Here is an 18,656-nt window from a genome sequence, read left to right on the forward strand (position 1 = left end):
TCATTTTCACAAGAGGTAAAAGGGAAAAAAGACCCCCAAAATTTGTAACGCAATTTCTCCCGACTACGGAGATACCCCATATGTGGGCGCAAAGTGCTCTGGGGGCGCACAACAAGGCCCAGAAGGGAGAGTGCGCCATTTGAGGCGATTTGCACAGGGGTGGCTGATTGTTACAGCAGTTCTGACAAACGCAAAACAATAAATATCCATATGTGACCCCATTTTGGAAACTACACCCCTCACGGAATTTAATAAGGGGTGCAGTGAGCATTTACACCCCACTGGTGTATGACAGATTTTTGGAACAGTGGTCTGTGAAAATGAAAAATAAATTTTTTGATTTGCACAGTCCACTGTTTCAAATATCTGTCAAACGCCAGTGGGGTGTAAATGCTCACTGCACCCCTTATTAAATTCCATGAGGGGTATAGTTTCCAAAATGGGGTCACATGTGGGGGGGGGGTCCACTGTTCTGGCACCATAGGGGCTTCCTAAATGGGACATTCCCCCCAAAAACCCTTTCAGAAAAACTCACTCTCCAAAATCCCACTGTCGCTCCTTCCCTTCTGAGCCCTCTACTGCGCCCGCCGAACACTTTACATACACATATGAGGTATTTCCTTACTCGAGAGAAATTGGGTTACAAATTTTAGGGTGATTTCTCTCCTTTTACCCCTTGTAAAAATTCAAAAATTGGGTCTACAAGAAAATGCGAGTGTAAAAAATGAAGATTTAGAATTTTCTCCTTCACTTTGCTGCTATTCCTGTGAAACACCTAAAGGGTTAAAACACTTACTGAATGTCATTTTGAATACTTTGGGGGCTGCAGTTTTTATAATGGGGTCATTTATGGGGTATTTCTAATATGAAGACCCTTAAAATCCACTTCCAACCTGAACTGGGCCCTGAAAAATTACGATTTTGAAAATCTTGAGAAAAATTGGAAAATTGCTGCGGAACTTTGAAGCCCTCTGGTGTCTTCCAAAAGTAAAAACTTGTCAATTTTTTTTATGCAAACACAAAGTAGACATATTGTATATGTGAATCAATATGTAATTTATTTGAAATATCCATTTTCCTTTCAAGCAGAGACTTTCAAAGTTAGAAAAATGCTAAATTTTCAAAATTTTCATGAAATTTTTAGATTTTTTACCAAGAAAGGATACAAATATCAGTGAAATTTTACCAATAACATAAAGTAGAATATGTCACGAAAAAATAATCTCGGAATCAGAATGATAAGTAAAAGCATTCCAAAGTTATTAATGTTTAAAGTGACAGTGGTCAGATTTTCAAAAAATGCCCAGGTCATGAAGGTGAAAATGGGCTGGGTCATGAAGGGGTTAAACAAAAACCCTGACCCTGGCAAATGGGGTTGAGTAAGGGTTAAATCACCTATCATATCTTTGTTGTTGACATATAAGTAACGTGTGTGCCAAGTTTCATGTTTATATCTTTTGCCGTTTAAACGTGATACTGGAACATACACACACATACATACACACACACATTGGGGGAGATTTATCAAAACCTGTCCACAGGAAAAGTTGTTCAGTTGCCCATAGCAACCAATCAGCTTGCTTCTTTCCGTTTTTAATAAGGCCTCTGTAAAATGAAAGAAGCAATCTGATTGGTTGCCATGGGCAACTGCACCACTCTTGCTCTGCACAAGTTTTGATAAATCTCCCTCATTGAGTTTTATATATATAATAGATGAATACCCAGCATTGCCCGGTTTTTCCTTCCTAATCCTTGTTGGGGAGGAAAATAAACAAAGGAGGAAGCTTTTGACTTCATATCCCGCCCTCATATATTGTTGTCATATCCCAACCCCATATCCCATCCTCATATCCCAATCTCCTATCCCGTCATCATATCTCAGCCTCCTATCCCGTCGTCCTATCCCGTCCTCCTATTCCGACCTCTTATCCCGACCTCCTATTCCGTCCTCCTATCCCGTCCTCATATCCCGTCCCCATATCCCATCCTTCTATCTCGACCTCCTATCTTGACCTCCAATCCAATCCTCATATCCCTTCCTCATATCCCGACCTCATATCCTGTCCTCATATCCATCCTCTTATCACGACCTAATATCCTGTCCTCATATCGCGACCTCACATCCCGTCCTCACATCTTGTCCTCATATCCCTACCTCATATCCCGACCTTATATCCCATCCTCTTATCCCGACCTCCTATCCTGTCCTCATATCCCATTCTCATATCCCGACCTTGTATGCCATCCTCATATGCTGTCCTCCTATTCAGACCTAATATCCCATCCTCCTATCCCATCCTCACATCCCATCCTCACATCCCATCCTCATATCCTGACCTCATATTCTGTCCTCATATCCCATCCTCATATCACAACCTCATATCCCGTCCTTATGTCCCATCCTCATATCCTGTCCTCATATGCTATCCTCATATCCCATCCTCATATGCTGACCTCATATCCCGTCCTTATGTCCCAACCTCATATCCCGTCCTCATATCCTGACTTCATATCCTGTCCTCATATCCCGACCTTATATGCTATCCTCATATCCCATCCTCAAATCCTGTCCTCATATCTCGACCTCCTATCCCGTCCTCATATTCCATTCTCATATTCTGTCCTCATATCTCAACCTCATATCCCATCCTTATATCCTGTCCTCATATTCCCACCTCCTATCTTGACCTCATATCCCATCCTCATATCCCGACCTTATATCCCATCCTCATATCCTATCCCCACATCCCGTCTTTATATCCCGACCTCATTTACCATCCTTATAGCCCATCCTCATATCCTGTCCTCATATCCCGACCTCATATCCCTTCCTTATGTCCCATCCTCCTATCCTGTCCTCAGATGGGACTGATTTGTGATGAACATATTGTAAGCTCAAAATAGAAGGGGACGTGGCTTTGTGGGACTGGGCGTGATTTGCAAGCCAGACCGATGCACAATAAGGGTAGATAATATAAGGAGTGGGGCTTAAAATGTGGGCTTGTCTATGTGAGATGGGGTGTGGCTTGCAAGCCAGATTGACACATTCACCAGGAGATGCAGAACGGAGCTTGTGGAGTAAGGTACTGGAAGTCCCATATACTTGCATGGGACTTGAAACAAAAACCCATCTTTTATATAAGGGTGTATGTAAGGGTTAATTTAACTATCATATCTTTTTATTTGACATACAAGTAATATGTGTACCAGGTATTATTGAAATATCTTCAGCTGTACGGAAGTTATGTGGGAACATACATTTCCCAATGATTTGCATGGGACTTTAATGCAGCCCATTTTCACCTCTAGGATGAAGCCCTTTTTTGCAAATCTGACCACTGTCACTTTAAACATTAATAACTCTGGAATGCTTTTACTTATCATTCTGATTCTGAGATTGTTTTTTCGTGACATATTCTACTTTAGCATAGTGGTAAATTTTTGTGGTAACTTGCAACCTTTCTTGGTGAAAAATCCCCAAATTTGATGAAAAAAATGTAAATTTTGCATTTTTCTAACTTTGAAGCTCTCTGCTTGTAAGGAAAATCTGTGAGGGGTGTAGTTTCCAAAATGGGGTCACATGTGGGTGTGTTTTGTCAGAACCGCTGTAACAATCAGCCACCCCTGTGCAAATCACCTCAAATGTACATGGCGCACTCTCCCTTCTGGGCCTTGTTGTGTGCCCCAGAGCACTTTGCGCCCACATAAGGGGTATCTCCGTACTCGGGAGAAATTGCATTACAAATTTTGGGGGGCGTTTTTCCCTTTTACCTCTTGTGAAAATGAAAAGTATAGGGCAACACCAGCATGTTAGTGTAAAAATGTTTATTTTTTTACACTAACATGCTGGTGTAGACCCCAACTGTTCCTTTTCATAAGGGGTAAAAGGAGAAAAAGCCCCCCAAAATTTGTTAGGCAGTTTCTCCCGAGTACAGTGATACCCCCTATGTGACCCTATACTGTTGCCTTGAAATACAACAGGGCTTCAAAATAAGAGTGCCATGCGCATTTGAGGCCTGAATTAGGGACATAGGGGTATTTTATGCCAGTGATTCCCAAACAGGGTGCCTCCAGCTGTTGTAAAACTCCCAGCATGCTTGGACAGTCAATTGCTGGCAAGAAATGCTGGGAGTTTTCGTTTTGCAACAGCTGGAGGCTCCATCTTAGAAACACTGCCGTACAATAAGTTTTTCATTTTTATTGGGGAAGGGGGGTGGTAGGGGGGGTAGTGTATGTGTGTATATGTAGTGTTTTACTCTTTATTTTATGTTGGTGTAGTGTAGTGTTTTTAGGTTGCATTCACACTGGAGGCAGATTACACTGAGTCTCCCGCTAGGAGTTTGAGCTGCGGCGGAAAATTTGTTGCAGCTCAAACTTGAAGCGCGGAACTCACTGTAATCTGCCTCCAGTGTGAATGTGGCCTGTACATTCACATGGGAGGGGGGTCAAAACTACAACTCCCAGCATACACTGACAGACCATGCATGCTGGGAGTTGTAGTTTTGCAACAGCTGGGGGCACACTGGTTGAAAAACCTTGAATTAGGTTCTATGACCTAACTCAGTATTTTCCAAACAGTGTGCCTCCAGCTGTTGCAAAACTACAACTCCCAGCATGTACTGATTGCGGAAGGGCATGCTGGGAGATATAGTTATGCAACGGCAGGTGGCACGCAAGTACAACTCCCAGCATGCCAAGACAGCCTTATGCTGTTCCTGAATGCTGGGAGTTGTAGTTTTGCAAGATTTAGAGGGGTTCAGGTTGTAAATCACTGTCCAGTGGTCTCTAAACTGTGGCCCTCCAGATGTTACAAAACTACAACTCGCAGCATGCACAGACAGCAAACTGCTTTCTGGGCATGCTGAGAGTTGTAGTTTTGCAACATCTGGAGGTCTACAGTTTGAGACCACTGCATAGTGATCTACAACCTGAACCCCTCTGTAAACTGTGGTCCTCCGGATGTTGCTAGGCAACAACTCACCTGGCAGGACCCGGATGAATTGCTGCCGCCGCCGCACATGGGGGGTCCCCGCATGGAGGATCGCGCTCCGGGTTCCGGGATCCAGGTAAGGGACCTTCGGCGCCGGTCCCTGGACAGTTCCCCCATTTTGCCCGGACACCGATAGGTGGGCAAAGCGGGGAAACCAAACTTTAACCCCCCCCTCCCCCGGTCTGCTATTGGTCGGTTGCTCGGCCGACCAATAGCAGGGATAGGAGGGGTGGCACCCCTGCCACCAAACTCCTATCCCTTCAGGGGGATCAAGAGTGACACCCCCGATCCCTCTTATTTTCAGGGTCACCGGGTCACCAGTGACCCGTATGACCCGGAATCGCGCAGATCGCAGGTCTGAATTGACCTGCTATTTGTGCCCATCGCGGTCATGGGGGGGTCTCAGTACCACCCTCGGCGATGTGCTGGGATGCCTGCTGTTAGATAACAGCAGTCATCCCGGCCCGATCACCACTACCGGTGACGTGGCGCTCCCGGAACCCCGCGCCAAGTGACACTTCGTGGCGCCGTACATGTACGTCACTCGTTGTGAAGGAGTTAAACAAAAACCCTGACCCTCACAAATGGGGGTAGTTAAGGGTATTATCGAAATATCTCCAGCCATTTCAAAAGTTATGCAGTATTTTCCATAGACTTGTATGGGACTTTAAACAAAAACCCTAACCCTGGCAAATGGGGTTGAGTAAGGGTTAAATCACTTATCCTATCTTTGTTGTTGACATATAAGTAACGTGTGTGCCAAGTTTCATGTTAATATCTTTTGCCGTTTGGACGTGATGCTGGAACATACACACATACATACACACACACACATTGGGGGAGATTTATCAAAACCTGTCCACAGGAAAAGTTGCCCAGTTGCCCATAGCAACCAATCAGCTTGCTTCTTTCCTTTTTTTAAAAGGCCTCTGTAAAATGAAAGAAGCAATCTGATTGGTTGCCAAGGGCAACTGCACCACTCTTGCTCTGCACAAGTTTTGTTAAATCTCTCCCATTGAGTTTTATATATATATATATATATATATATATATATATATATATATATACTAGCTGAATACCCGGCATTGCCCGGTTTTTCCTTTCTAATCCTTGTTGGGGAGGAAAATAAACAAAGGAGGAAGCTTTTGATTTCATATCCCCTCCTCATATATTGTTGTCATATCCCAACCCCATATCCCATCCTCATATCCCAACCTCCTATCCCGACCTCCTATCTCGTCATCATATCTTGACCTCCTATCTTGACCTCTTATCTCGACCTCCTATCTCGACCTCCTATCTTAACCTCCTATCCCGTCCTCCTATCTCGACCTCCTATCCCGACCTCCTATCCAGTCCCCTATCCCTTCCTCCTATCACGTTCTCATATCCCATCCTCATATCCCGTCCTCATATCCCGTCCTCCTATATCGACCTCCTATCCCGACCTCTTATCCTGGTCCTCCTATCCCGTCCTCCTATCCCGACCTTCTATCCCATCCTCCTTTCCAGTCCTCATATCCCGACCTCCTATCCCAACCAGTAATATGTGTACCAGGTATTGAAATATCTCTTGAAGTTATGTGGGAACATACATTTCCCATTGACTTGTATGGGACTTTAAACATAAACCCCGCCCCTGGCAAATGGGGGTGAGTAAGGGTTAAATCACCTATCCTATGTTTGTTGTTGACATATAAGTAACATGTGTACCAAGTTTCATGTTAATATCTTTAGCCGTTTGGACGTGATGCCGGAACGTACACACATACACACATATATATAGATAGATATATAGATTAAAGCATGCAGAATAGAACTGCTATGTAGAAGAAAATGGCAGAAAAATTCAAAAATTACCCTTTTCCATAGCAATAGAGACAAGTATCTATCTATATATATATATTATATGTGTGTGTGTTTTTTACATTTCTTCCCTCGCTTATAGAACTGTGAGACAAGGTTGGTGACATCACACATGTGACCTCACAAGGGATTAGCTATATCTTTGCCTTTCTTATAATCAGGCAACAAAGAAGACAAGACATTTCAAGGATCAGAGGGAGGATGGCCAGGAGCAGCCGAATACAACCAACAAACCAAGAAGATTGGTTCCTAGCATGCCTTCAAAATGCCTAGGACAGGATAAAGAAAACATTCAGCAAAGAGAAGTTGAAAGGGGTAATCCAGGATGAGAAAATCAGAGCTGATTTCTTCTGAAAACTGCACCACCTCTGTCCTAATGTTGTGTGTGATATCGCTGCTCAATTCTTCAAAAGTGAATGGAGAAAAGTTGTAATATTACATACAACATGAGGACAGGTATGGTGCTGTTTTTGGAAACAAATAGTTCTGTTTTCTATTCCCTTTTAACAAACTCCTAGGATGCAGCAACATTCATCTGATGGACGGCACAGGTAGGACACTACATGTTTTTCTATACATTTCTCACTATTAACACCAGATTCATGTAACTAACACAATCATTTCAATGGCCTCAGTGCTGAACTTCTAGACACATGGGATATTTATCAAAACCTATGTACAGGAAGAGTATCATCTTTCATCCTTTAGAGATTTTTGGTGAGATTTATCAAAATCTGTGCAAAGGAAAAGTTGACCAGTTGCCAATAGCAACCAATCAGATTAATTTTCATTTTCAGATTCAAATAAATTTTGCAGAGGCCTTGTTAAAAATAAAATAAGCAAGCTGATTGGTTGCTATGGGCAACTGGGCAACATTTCCTCTGCACAGGTTTTGATAAATTGTGAGCTGCTGGAGGGGACTTTTTTGTGCGAACTTGGCGAGTAGTACTGGTTGCCTAGTTTTGGTCACCCCAATGTGAAATCAGTCAAATGCATTCTACACCTTCCCCCTTTTTCTTTATACACTTTCCCTACAATATCTTTCACCCCCCTGCTATTTGGGGAAATTGGAGAAGGGAGTGCTTACACACATTGGGGGAAATGTATCAAAGATTTTAGCCCTGTTTTGTGTTTAATTTTTTGCGCAAAGTTTTGCGCAAGCTGTTTTTTTGCGTCTTTTTTTGCGCACATTCTGGTGGAGCATTTCCTCCAGATGTGTAAGTTTTGGTGTACCTTGGAGTGACATATTTAGTACACACAAATTTATTAACTGCATACATTTCATTTACCGACAGAAATCTTGCGGGATGACCATATTTTTAAAGCCATCTTGGACTGCACTTAGCAAGATGCTCTAAATCATGCATTTAATTTTCCATTTGGATTGCGGAGATTACTATGCTTTTGTCGCCAGTCAGATTATCTCTGTGATACTTAAAATCTTTTTCATGTACCTTTTAAAAAAAATGAAATGATTATAGACCACTTATGACCACCCCTTCACCCGCAGTCTAACCTGATTCAACTGGAAAATACATCAGGTTATAGTGCAGGTGAAATACTTCCGGCACAGTTCAGACTTCAAACTGTGTAAAATTCAAACTCCCCAGCTGCTCTTGATGAGTGCAGGAGATTGCACCTGTGTAGTGTAACCATGGTGACCACAGCTAAGAATATACCACTGTATGTGCAGGGAGAGACAAGAAGATATCGCTGTTAGGTCTATGTATATGTGTGAGTATGTGTATGTAGCAGAGGCAGGTGTGTGAGTGTGTGTATGTAGCAGAGCTGAGTGTGTAAGTGTGTGTATGTAGCAGAGCTGAGTGTGTGACTGAGTGTATGTAGCAGAGTTGAGTGTGTGAATGTGTATATGTAGCAGAGCTGAGTGTGTATATATAGCAGAGTTGAGTGTGTGAATGTGTGTATGTAGCAGAGTTGAGTGTGTGTATGTAGCAGAGTTTAGTGTGTGAATGTATGTAGCAGAGTTTAGTGCGTGAGTGTGTGTATGTAGCAGAGTTGAGTGTTTGAGTGTGTGTATGTAGCAGAGTTGAGTGTGTGTAATAGAGCTGAGTTTGTAAGTGTGTGTATGTAGCAGTGTTGAGTGAGTGTATGTAGCAGAGTCGAGTGTGTGTATGTAGCAGAAATGAGTGTGTGAGTATGTGCATGTAGCAGAGCTGAGTGTGTAAGTGTGTGTATGTAGCAAAGCTGAGTATGTAAGAGTGTGAATGTAGCAGACCTGAGTATGTGAATGTGTGTATGTAGCAGAGCTGAGTGTGTATATGTAGCAGAGTTGAGTGTGTTAATGTGTGTATGTAGCAGAGTTAAGTGTGAATGTGTGTATGTAGCAAAGCTGAGTATGTATATGCAGCATAGTTGAGTGTGAGTGTGTGTATGTAGCAGAGTTGAATGTGTGAGTGTGTGTATGTAGCAGAGTGGAGTGTGTGTGTGTATGTAGCAGAGCTGAGTGTGTATATGGAGCAGAGTTGAGTGTGAGTGTGTATGTAGAAGAGTTGAATGTGTAAATGTGTGTATGTAGCAGAGCTGAGTGTGTTTATGTAGCAAAGTTGAGTGTGTGTGTGTAGCAGATTTGAGTGTGTGAATTTGTGTATGTAGCAAAGTTGAGTGTGTGAGTGTGTATGTAGCAGAACTGACTGTATAAGTGTGTGTGTAGCAGAGCTAAGTGTGTGAGTGTGTGTATGTAGCAGAGCTATGTGTGTAAGTGTGTGTATGTAGCAAAGTTGAGTGTGTGAGTGTGTGTATGTAGCAGTGCTGAGTGTGTGAGTGTGTATATGTAGCAGAGCTGAGTGTGTGTGTGCATGTAGCAGAGCTGAGTGTGTGAATGTATGTATGTAGCAGAGCTGAGTATGTGAATGTGTGTATGTAGCAGTGCTGAGTGTTTGGTTGTGTGTATGTAGCAGAGTTGAGTGTGTGAGTGTATGTAGCAGAGTGGAGTGTGTGAGTGTGTGTATGTAGCAGAGCTGAGTGTGTATATGGAGCAGAGTTGAGTGTGAGTGTGTGTATGTAGAAGAGTTGAATGTGTAAATGTGTTTATGTAGCAGAGCTGAGTGTGTTTATGTAGCAAAGTTGAGTGTGTGTATGTAGCAGATTTGAGTGTGTGAATGTGTGTATGTAGCAGAGTTGAGTGTGTAAGTGTGTGTGTAGCAAAGTTGAGTGTGAGTGTGTATGTAGCAGAACTGAGTGTATAAGTGCGTGTGTAGCAGAGCTAAGTGTGTGAGTGTGTGTATGTAGCAGAGCTAAGTGTGTAAGTGTGTGTATGTAGCAAAGTTGAGTGTGTGATTGTGTGTATGTAGCAGAGCTGAGTGTGTGAGTGTGTATATGTAGCAGAGCTGAGTGTGTGTGTGCATGTAGCAGAGCTGAGTGTGTGAATGTATGTATGTAGCGGAGCAGAGTATGTGAATGTGTGCATGTAGCAGTGCTGAGTGTTTGGTTGTGTGTATGTAGCAGAGTTGAGTGTGTGAGTGTGTATATTAGGCAGAGCTGAGTGTGTGATCAGGTGTATTTAGCAGACCTGAGTGTGTGATCAGGTGTATGTAACAATGTTGAGTGTGTGTGTGGTCATGCTTACACATAATCACATTCAGCTCTGCTACATACCCATGTTGCACACTAATTTCTGCTAACAGGGTGCCTCCAGCTTTTGCAGAACTTCAACTCCCAGCATGCCAAGTATTGCAAAACTTGGAGGCATTCTGGTTGGTAAACACTGATTTAGAGTTAAGGGGACAGATTGTTCAGCAAAATTACATATTTTTTAAACCCAGACATTCTGGGGGAGATTCTCAAAAACTACTGTTATTATTCACACCTTTTTTTTCTCCTCACATTTTCAAAGGTCTCTTTTGTTGCTTTGAAAATATGTGAAAATTCATTTTTGTGCCACTTTTCTTTATTTTTTTGCACCAAAATATTTTTTTGTTGCAACCATGAGATTTTTTTATGCCAAAATTGCCGAGTTTGGTGCCAAAATCGGCAATTTTTGTGCCAACTTTTACATCCAAGAAAATTCTGGTGGAAACATCTCACGAAATATTCCATGGTTACTAGTGCCCAGACAAGCAATAACTGTATAAATAAAACCTTTCTGAGCTTAAATGTGAGTGCAGGTGCAGTGACCAAGAAAAAAAAATATAAAAGTATATATATATAAATTTTTAATAATTACTTACATGACACCTTTCCCCCCCCCCCCCCCAAAAAAAAAGAAAAAAGTCAACGAAACAATAAAACTACAACCATTTCTTTGATTTCTACAAAATCAAAAAGCTGGTGTGAAAGTTTTGATGTAAACTGGACTCTCACCCCTTTGAAAATATCATATTAAGCAGACAATATACGTGGACACACCCACTTTTACAAAACTGACATGAACAGTAGTGTTGAGCAGCATAGGCCATATTCGAATTTGCGAATATTCGCGAATATATGGACGAATATTCGCCCTATATTCGCGAATATTCGCAATATCCTCGTTTTATTTTCGCATGCGCGAAAAATCGCGTATGCGAACATTTGCATAAACATTACACAAACGAAAATTCGCATATGCGAAAATTAGCATATGCTAATATTCGCATGTGCGAAAATTCGCATGACAGTTTCACACAGTACTATTAGAGCCTTCTTTACACCAAACAAGCTGGAAGGAGAGAGGGATGATCACTGTGATGTGTACTGTGAAAAAAATAAATAAATAAAAACACGAATATTCGTAATTACGAATATATAGTGCTATATTCGCGAATATTCGCGAATTCGCGAATATGCGATATTCGCGAATAAAATTCGCTTTGCGAATATTCGCGAGCAACACTAATGAACAGCGTAAACCGCGGCACAATGCTCTTTCAAAATGTGGTCGATACTTTTTGCGCCAAAATAGTTTTTTTTACGCAAAATTCTTTGATAATCTTCCCCTCTGTGTACTTGATAAAGAATTATGATTTTACTATTCTGCAAAGTTTTGTTCGGCGCACACTGCTGCTCCAGCACTTCTAGCTATGAGCAGTGAGCAGTGTACCGTGTGAGGTAGAGAAGGATGCACAGTAGAGCGAGGGTGGCCTTTCTTTATTTGCCCAAAATTTATCAAAGTACATGCACAACTTTAGTAAATCTTGAGCAAGAGTGTAAATTAGACAAGCAGTGTAAAGGGTAGAACTGTGTCTACAATAGACACCTAATGATATATGTCCCCCATTGTCTTGGCTCAACAGGTGTCGTGTCAACTGTGTCCCTCCATATACACCAGGTGAGTTCTACTACATAAATGGCATAAGTGACTGTTTGGATAAGCGCTGCCCGTTTTATAATTCTTTTCTTATGTAATGAACAGAGTCATGCCCTTCTGGGTCTATTTACTGGGGGGGGGGGGTATTCATCAAGAGTGGTGTAGGTGAATGTCTTTTTATCTCATTAAATCACGTGGTTTCCCTGTTTGTGTGGCCATAACTTTTAAATTTTCATCCAACCTCATTGTGTGAGGGCTTATTTTTTGCAGGACAAGCCATACTTTTTATTAGTATTATTGTTGGGACACATGTTACCTTTTGATCCTTTTTATTCCAGTTTTTTAAACAAAATTAGCAAATTTTGCATTTTTATGTAGGGTTTTTTGTTACCAATGTTTACTGTGCGGGACAAATAACATCATTTTAAAGTAAAAGTCATTATGAATGTGGCAATACCTATTATGTATAGTTTTTTTATTATTATTTAGTAATACAGGGCTTTATTAGAAAAGGGGTATTTATATAATTTTTTACACTGTTTATTGAAAAACATTTTATTTTCACACTTTTCACCTGTTATACTATACTGCAGTACAAATTTACTGCAGTATGGTATAACTGTTATGACAGTTCCCTGTATGGTCCAGGCTAGCACTGGACCTTACAGGCTCCCATACTGAGAAGACAGAAAGCTATCCACTAGCTTTCTGTTGCCATGATAACCAGCCAGACATTCTTGCGGGAATGTAGACACATTTTTTCCTAGAATGGATGGAACGTACCATTACCTGCGCAGCCACCGCTTTAATCTTTGTGGGGCTAGTGGACATTTCCAGGAATGGGAGCGTACTTGTACACCCTGCGTCTCCAACTGGTTAAACCAGTGCCTCTTGAGGAATAACATACTGGAAAATTTGACTTCACTTTTTAAGCTTATGTTGTTAAGTTATTTAGCAATATGTTAAATTATACAAATACCCACATAAGTATTGAGTTCAAAATATGTAATTTTCCCTTATGCTACTTTTATATTCAATAATTTTTGGGCCAAGTAGTCCGATGACTTAGCCATCTTTATCATTTTTGACTTGGCAATATTGATAATTTTTAGGTTCAGGTCATCGGTTTACACGAAAAAAGTGTAGGATGGTTTGGGAAAAAGGCTATTTTTAACTCCGTATGCATATGCCCTCGCGTCCCGTCACTTAAGGGCGGAGGGCGTATCCATACGCCCTCGGCATTTCCGATCACTGCCGCTCGCCTGGCGGTGATCGGACCATGATGACTGCTGATATCTATCAGCAGGCATCCTGTGGCAATGCCTAGGGGGGTCCTTAGACCCCCCCCATATTGGCATTCGCAGCAAATCGCAAGTCAATTCAGACCCGATCTCCCGTAAAATAAGACTGACCGGAGCTGTCAGAGCCAACTCCGACCAGCCTAAAGGATAGGAGCGAGGTGGCAGTGTTGCCACCCCCTCCTATCCTCTGCCTTTGGTCGGTCAGGCTGACCACCAATGGCAGGAGGGGGGCGGGGGGTTAGAGTTAATTTCCCCCGCTCTGGCCACCGATCGGAAGTCGGTACAGAGCGGGGGAACACGAGCGGAGAGGGGTGAGCATGGCCCGGCTTACCCGGACCTTCGGAGGCGGCATCCTGTAGCAGTGGCGCAAGCAGGAAGAGCGGCGGCCGGAAAGTGCGGCGGAGAAGGCTGCAGTGAAGATCGCGATAAGTGATCTTCACTGTGGCCTTCTATTAGCTGCAAAACTACAACTCCCAGCATGCCCACACAGCCAAAGGCTGTCTGGGCATGCTGGGAGTTGTAGTTTTGCAACATCTGGAGGGTCACAGTTGGGAGACCACTGTGTAGTGGTCTCTAAACTGTGGTCCTCCAGATGTTGCAAAACTACAACTTTCAGCATGCACTGACTGTCTGGGCATGCTGGGAGTTGTAGTTTTGCAACATCTGAAGTGGCACAGTTTGGAGACCACTATATGGTGGTCTCCAAACTGTAGCCCTCCAGATGTTGCAAAACTACAACTCCCAGCATGCCCAGACAGTCAGGGATGCTGGGCGTGTAGTTCTGCAATATCTAGCCCTTCAGATGTTGCAGAACTACAACTCCCAACATGCCTGGACAGTCTGGGCATGCTTGGAGTTGTAGTTTTGCAACATCTGGAGGGCTACAGTTTGGAGGCCACTACTTAGCGGTCTCCAAACTGTTCTTCCCCAGTTGTTGCATAACTACAACTCCTAGCATGCCCAGACTGTCCAGGCATGCTGGTAGTTGTAGTTCTGCAACATCTGAAGGGCCAGATATTGCAGAACTACATGCCCAGCATCCCTGACTGTCTGGCCACGCTGGGAATTGTAGTTTTGCAACAGCTGTAGGCACACTGGTTGGGAAACACTGAGCTAGAGTCTGTTCCCTAACTCAGTGATTCCCCACCAGTGTGCCTACAGCTGTTGTAAAACTACAACTCCCAGCATGTACGGTCTGTCAGTGCATTCTGGGAGTTGTCATTTTGCCACCGCTGAAGGTTTGGGCCCCCCCCCCCCATGTGAATGTACAGGGTACATTCACACAGGCGGATCTACAGTGGGTTTCCTTCAAGGAAACTTATTGTGAACCCCTGCCTGTGTGAATGTACCCTAAAAACACTACACTAACAAATAATAAAAAATAAAACACTACATATACACCCCCTTACACGTCGCCCCCCCCCCCCCCCCCCAATAAAAATGAAAAACGTCTCATACGGCAGTGTTTCCTAAATGGCACCTCCAGCTGTTGCAAAACCACAACTCCCAGTGTTGCCGGACAGCCATAGACTGTCCTGACAGGCTGTGAGTCTTGCAACAGCTGGAGGCACCCTGTTTGGGAAACACTGCTGTAGGGTTTTGGTGGAGACAAGCCCCGTCCTTGTAACCGGGTCCGCCCCTATTGAAAATTCCTTATTCAGGCCTCAAATGCGCACTTCAGAGCCCTGTCGTATTTCAAGGCAACAGTTTAGGGCCACATATGGGGTATCTCTGTGCTCGGGAGAAATTGTGTTACAAATTTTGGGGGGATTTTTCTCCCATTACCCTTTGTAGAAATGGTACATTTGGGAAAAAAAAACTGCACTTTAGTGGAAATTTTTTTTTTCATTTACACATCCGAATTTAACAAAAAAGTCGTCAAACACCTGTGGGGTGTTAAGGCTCACTGGACCCCTTGTTATGTGCCTTGAGGGGTGTAGTTTCCAAAATAGTATGCCATGTGTTTTGTTTTTTTGCTGTTCTGGCACCATAGGGGCTTCCTAAATGTGACATGCCCCCAAAAACCATTTCAGCAAAATTCACTCTCCAAAATCCCATTGTCGCTCCTTCCCTTCTGAGCCCTCTACTGCGCCCGCCGAACACTTGACATACACATATGAGGCATTTCCATACTTGAGAGAAATTGGGTTACACATTTTGGGGGGCTTTTTCTCCTATTCCCCCTTGTAAAATTTCAAAAACTGGGTCTACAGAACATGCGAGTGTAAAAAATGAAGATTTTGAATTTTCTCCTTCACTTTGCTGCTATTCCTGTGAAACACCTAAAGGGTTAACAAACTTACTGAATGTCATTTTGAATACTTTGAGGGGTGCAGTTTTTATAATGGGGTTATTTATGGGGTATTTCTAATATGAAGGCCCTTCAAATCCACTTCAAAACTGAACTGGCCCCTGAAAAATTGCTTCTGAACTTTTAAGCCCTCTGATGTTTTCCAAAAGTAAAAACATGTCAACTTTATGATGCAAACATAAAGTAGACATATTGTATTTGTAAATCAATATATAATTTATTTGGAATGTCTGTTTTCCTTACAAGCAGAGAGCTTCAAAGTTAGAAAAATGCTACATTTTAAATTTTTTCATCAAATTTTGGAATTTTTCACCAAGAAATGATGCAAGAATCAACAAAAAATTACCACTAACATAAAGTAAAATATGTCACAAAAAAAACAATCTCAGAATCAGAATGAAAAGTAAAGGGATCCCAGAGTTATTAATGCTTAAAGTGACAGTGGTCAGAATTGCAAAAAATGCTCCTGTCCTTAGGGTTATAATGGGCTCCGTCCCCAAGGAGTTAAAGGGGTACTCCGGTGAAGAACTTTTTTCTGCTGAATACTACGGTGGAAATTCTGCTGACAACTGCTGAATACTACAGTGAAAATTCTGCTGACATCATGAGCACAGTGGTCTCTGCTGACATCTCTTTCCATTTTAGGAACTGTCCAGGGTAAAAGGAAATCCCCATAGCAAACATATGCTGTTCTGGACAGTTCATAATGGACAGAGATGTCAGCAGAGAGCACTGTGCTCGTGATGTCAGCAGACAGTTCTGTGTTTCAAAAAGAAAATAATTTTTGCTGTAGTATTCAGCAGCTAATAAGTACAGGAAGGATTAATATTTTTTTAATAGAAGTCATTTACAAATCTGTTTAACTTTCTGGCACCAGTTGATTTAAAAAAAAAGTTTTTCACCGGAGTACCCCTTTAAAGATGGACAGGCAGGCTGACGGGGAGAAAGTACGCCTGTATTTTGAACTTAAAAACTCAAATGGGTTTTTGTGTTCAAAATATGTAATTTTCCATTATGCTTCTACCCTTTCATAATCCATAATTTTTTGGGCCAGGTATTCTGATAATTTGATGAAATGAGAAGAGTATGAGTGTAGGATGGTTTGGGAAAATCTGTGTAGAAGGACAAATGGATGAAAAGATGGCAACATATGGATACTTTTTTCAAAGCAAAGGAGTGTAAAATTGGTAAAAAGTCCATTTTTGGAGATGGAGAGGAAGCCTGAAGGGGAGGAGGAGGCCTACATTTTGAACTTGAAAACCCTCATGTGTTTTTGGGTTCAAAATGTGTAATTTTCCCATATGCTGCTACCCTTATATAATCCATAATTTTTGGGAAAGGTAGACCGAAAACTTTGCGGCAAGAGCACAGTATTAGTGTAGGATGATTTCGGAAAAGGCTATTTTTAGAGATGGACAGGCAGGCTGTAGGGGAGGAGGTAGGCCTGTATTTTGAACTTAAAAACTCAAATGGGTTTTTGGGTTTAAAATGTGTATTTTTCACTAATGCTGCTATCCTTTTATAATCCATAATTTTTGGGCCAGGTTGTCCGATAACTCGGCAAAGTGAAAACAGTATGAGTGTATGATGGTTACCCCTGCTATCGGTGCTGCTGCCCCTTCTCTCCCTCTGGCTATCAGTGCCGCTGCCCCATTGCCGGCGCCGATAGCCAGGGGGAGAGAAACGGCGCCGGCAATGGGGCAGCGGCGTCGACAGACAGGGGGAAAGAAGGGGCAGTGGCACCCATTGCCGGCGCCGCTGCCCCGTTGCCTCCCCCATCCCCGGTTGTATAATTACCTGTTGCTGGGGTCGGCGCTGCTTCAGGCCTCCGGTGTGCATTCCCTGTGTCTTTGCTATGCTTTGCATGGCGCGGCGCAATGACGAGAGACGTCACTCGTCATTGCCTCTCGCAACGCATAGCAATGATGCAGAGGACGCACACCGGAGGCCTGAAGCAGTGCGGACCCGACCCCGGCAACAGGTAATTATACAACTAGGGATGGGGGAGGCAACGGGGCAGCGGCGCCGGAAATGGGTGCCGCTGCCCCTTATCCCCCCCCTGGCTATCGGTGCCGTTGCCCCATTGTCGGCGCCGCTTCTCTCCCCCTGGCTATCGGCGCTGGCAAGGGGACAGCGGCACCGATAGCCAGAGGGAGATAAGGAGCAGCGGCGCCGATAGCAGGGGGAGAGAAGCGGCGGTAGCAGGGCTCTAGACCCCAGGAAAGGCAAGGGGAGAGAAGCAGGCAGCGACGGCCTCTCTCCCCCTGCCTTTCCTGGGGGCTCTGTGGGGTGAGAAGCAGTGTATCGGGGTATACACATGCACACACACACGCACCCTCATTTTATGAAGGATATTTGGGTAAAAAACTTTTTTTACCCAAATATCCTTGGTAAAATGCGGGTGCGTGTTTTAGGCCGGTGAGTGGTACACCCCGATAAATACGGTAATTTTCCCTTATGCTGCTACCCTTTTATAATCCATAATTTTGGGGCCAGGTAGTCTAATAACTTGGCGACATGATAACAGTATTAGTGCATGGTTTCGGAAAATAGGTGCAGAAGGACAAATGGATGAAAGGATGGCTGTATATGGCAACTTTACTGTTTGCTTTTTTTCATTGCAAAGGAGGAGCGTAAAATTATTAAAAAGGGTATATTTGGAGATGGACAGGCAGGCTGAAGGGGAGGACGTAGGCCTGTATTTTGAATGGGTTTTTGGGTTCAAAATGTGTATTTTTCCCTTATGCTGCTATCCTTTTAAAATCCATAATTTTGGGGCTAGGTACTCCGATAACTTGTTAAAGCGAGAACAGTATGAGTGTTTGATGGTTTTGGAACATAGGTGTTGAAGCACAATTCGATGAAAGGATGGCCGCATATGGCAAGTTTACTGTTTGATTTTTTTTTCAATGCAGTGGAGGAGCTTATAATTATTGAAAAAGG

The 18,656-nt window shown here is 43.0% G+C and overlaps 1 protein-coding gene across 2 annotated transcripts in view; it reads left to right on the forward strand.

Moving 5' to 3' along the window:
- LOC130292042 (uncharacterized) overlaps positions 1–18,656 on the forward strand; it is a 282,836-nt gene that overhangs the window by 13,720 nt on the left and 250,460 nt on the right. For both annotated transcript variants that reach the window (XM_056541481.1, XM_056541480.1), the window contains exon 2: positions 7,018–7,407. The gene's annotated coding sequence lies outside the window, so the exon portion shown is untranslated. The remainder of the gene's footprint in view (positions 1–7,017; positions 7,408–18,656) is intronic.

Source organism: Hyla sarda, chromosome 9 (assembly GCF_029499605.1).
Source record: "Hyla sarda isolate aHylSar1 chromosome 9, aHylSar1.hap1, whole genome shotgun sequence".
NCBI classification, from domain to species: domain Eukaryota; kingdom Metazoa; phylum Chordata; class Amphibia; order Anura; family Hylidae; genus Hyla; species Hyla sarda.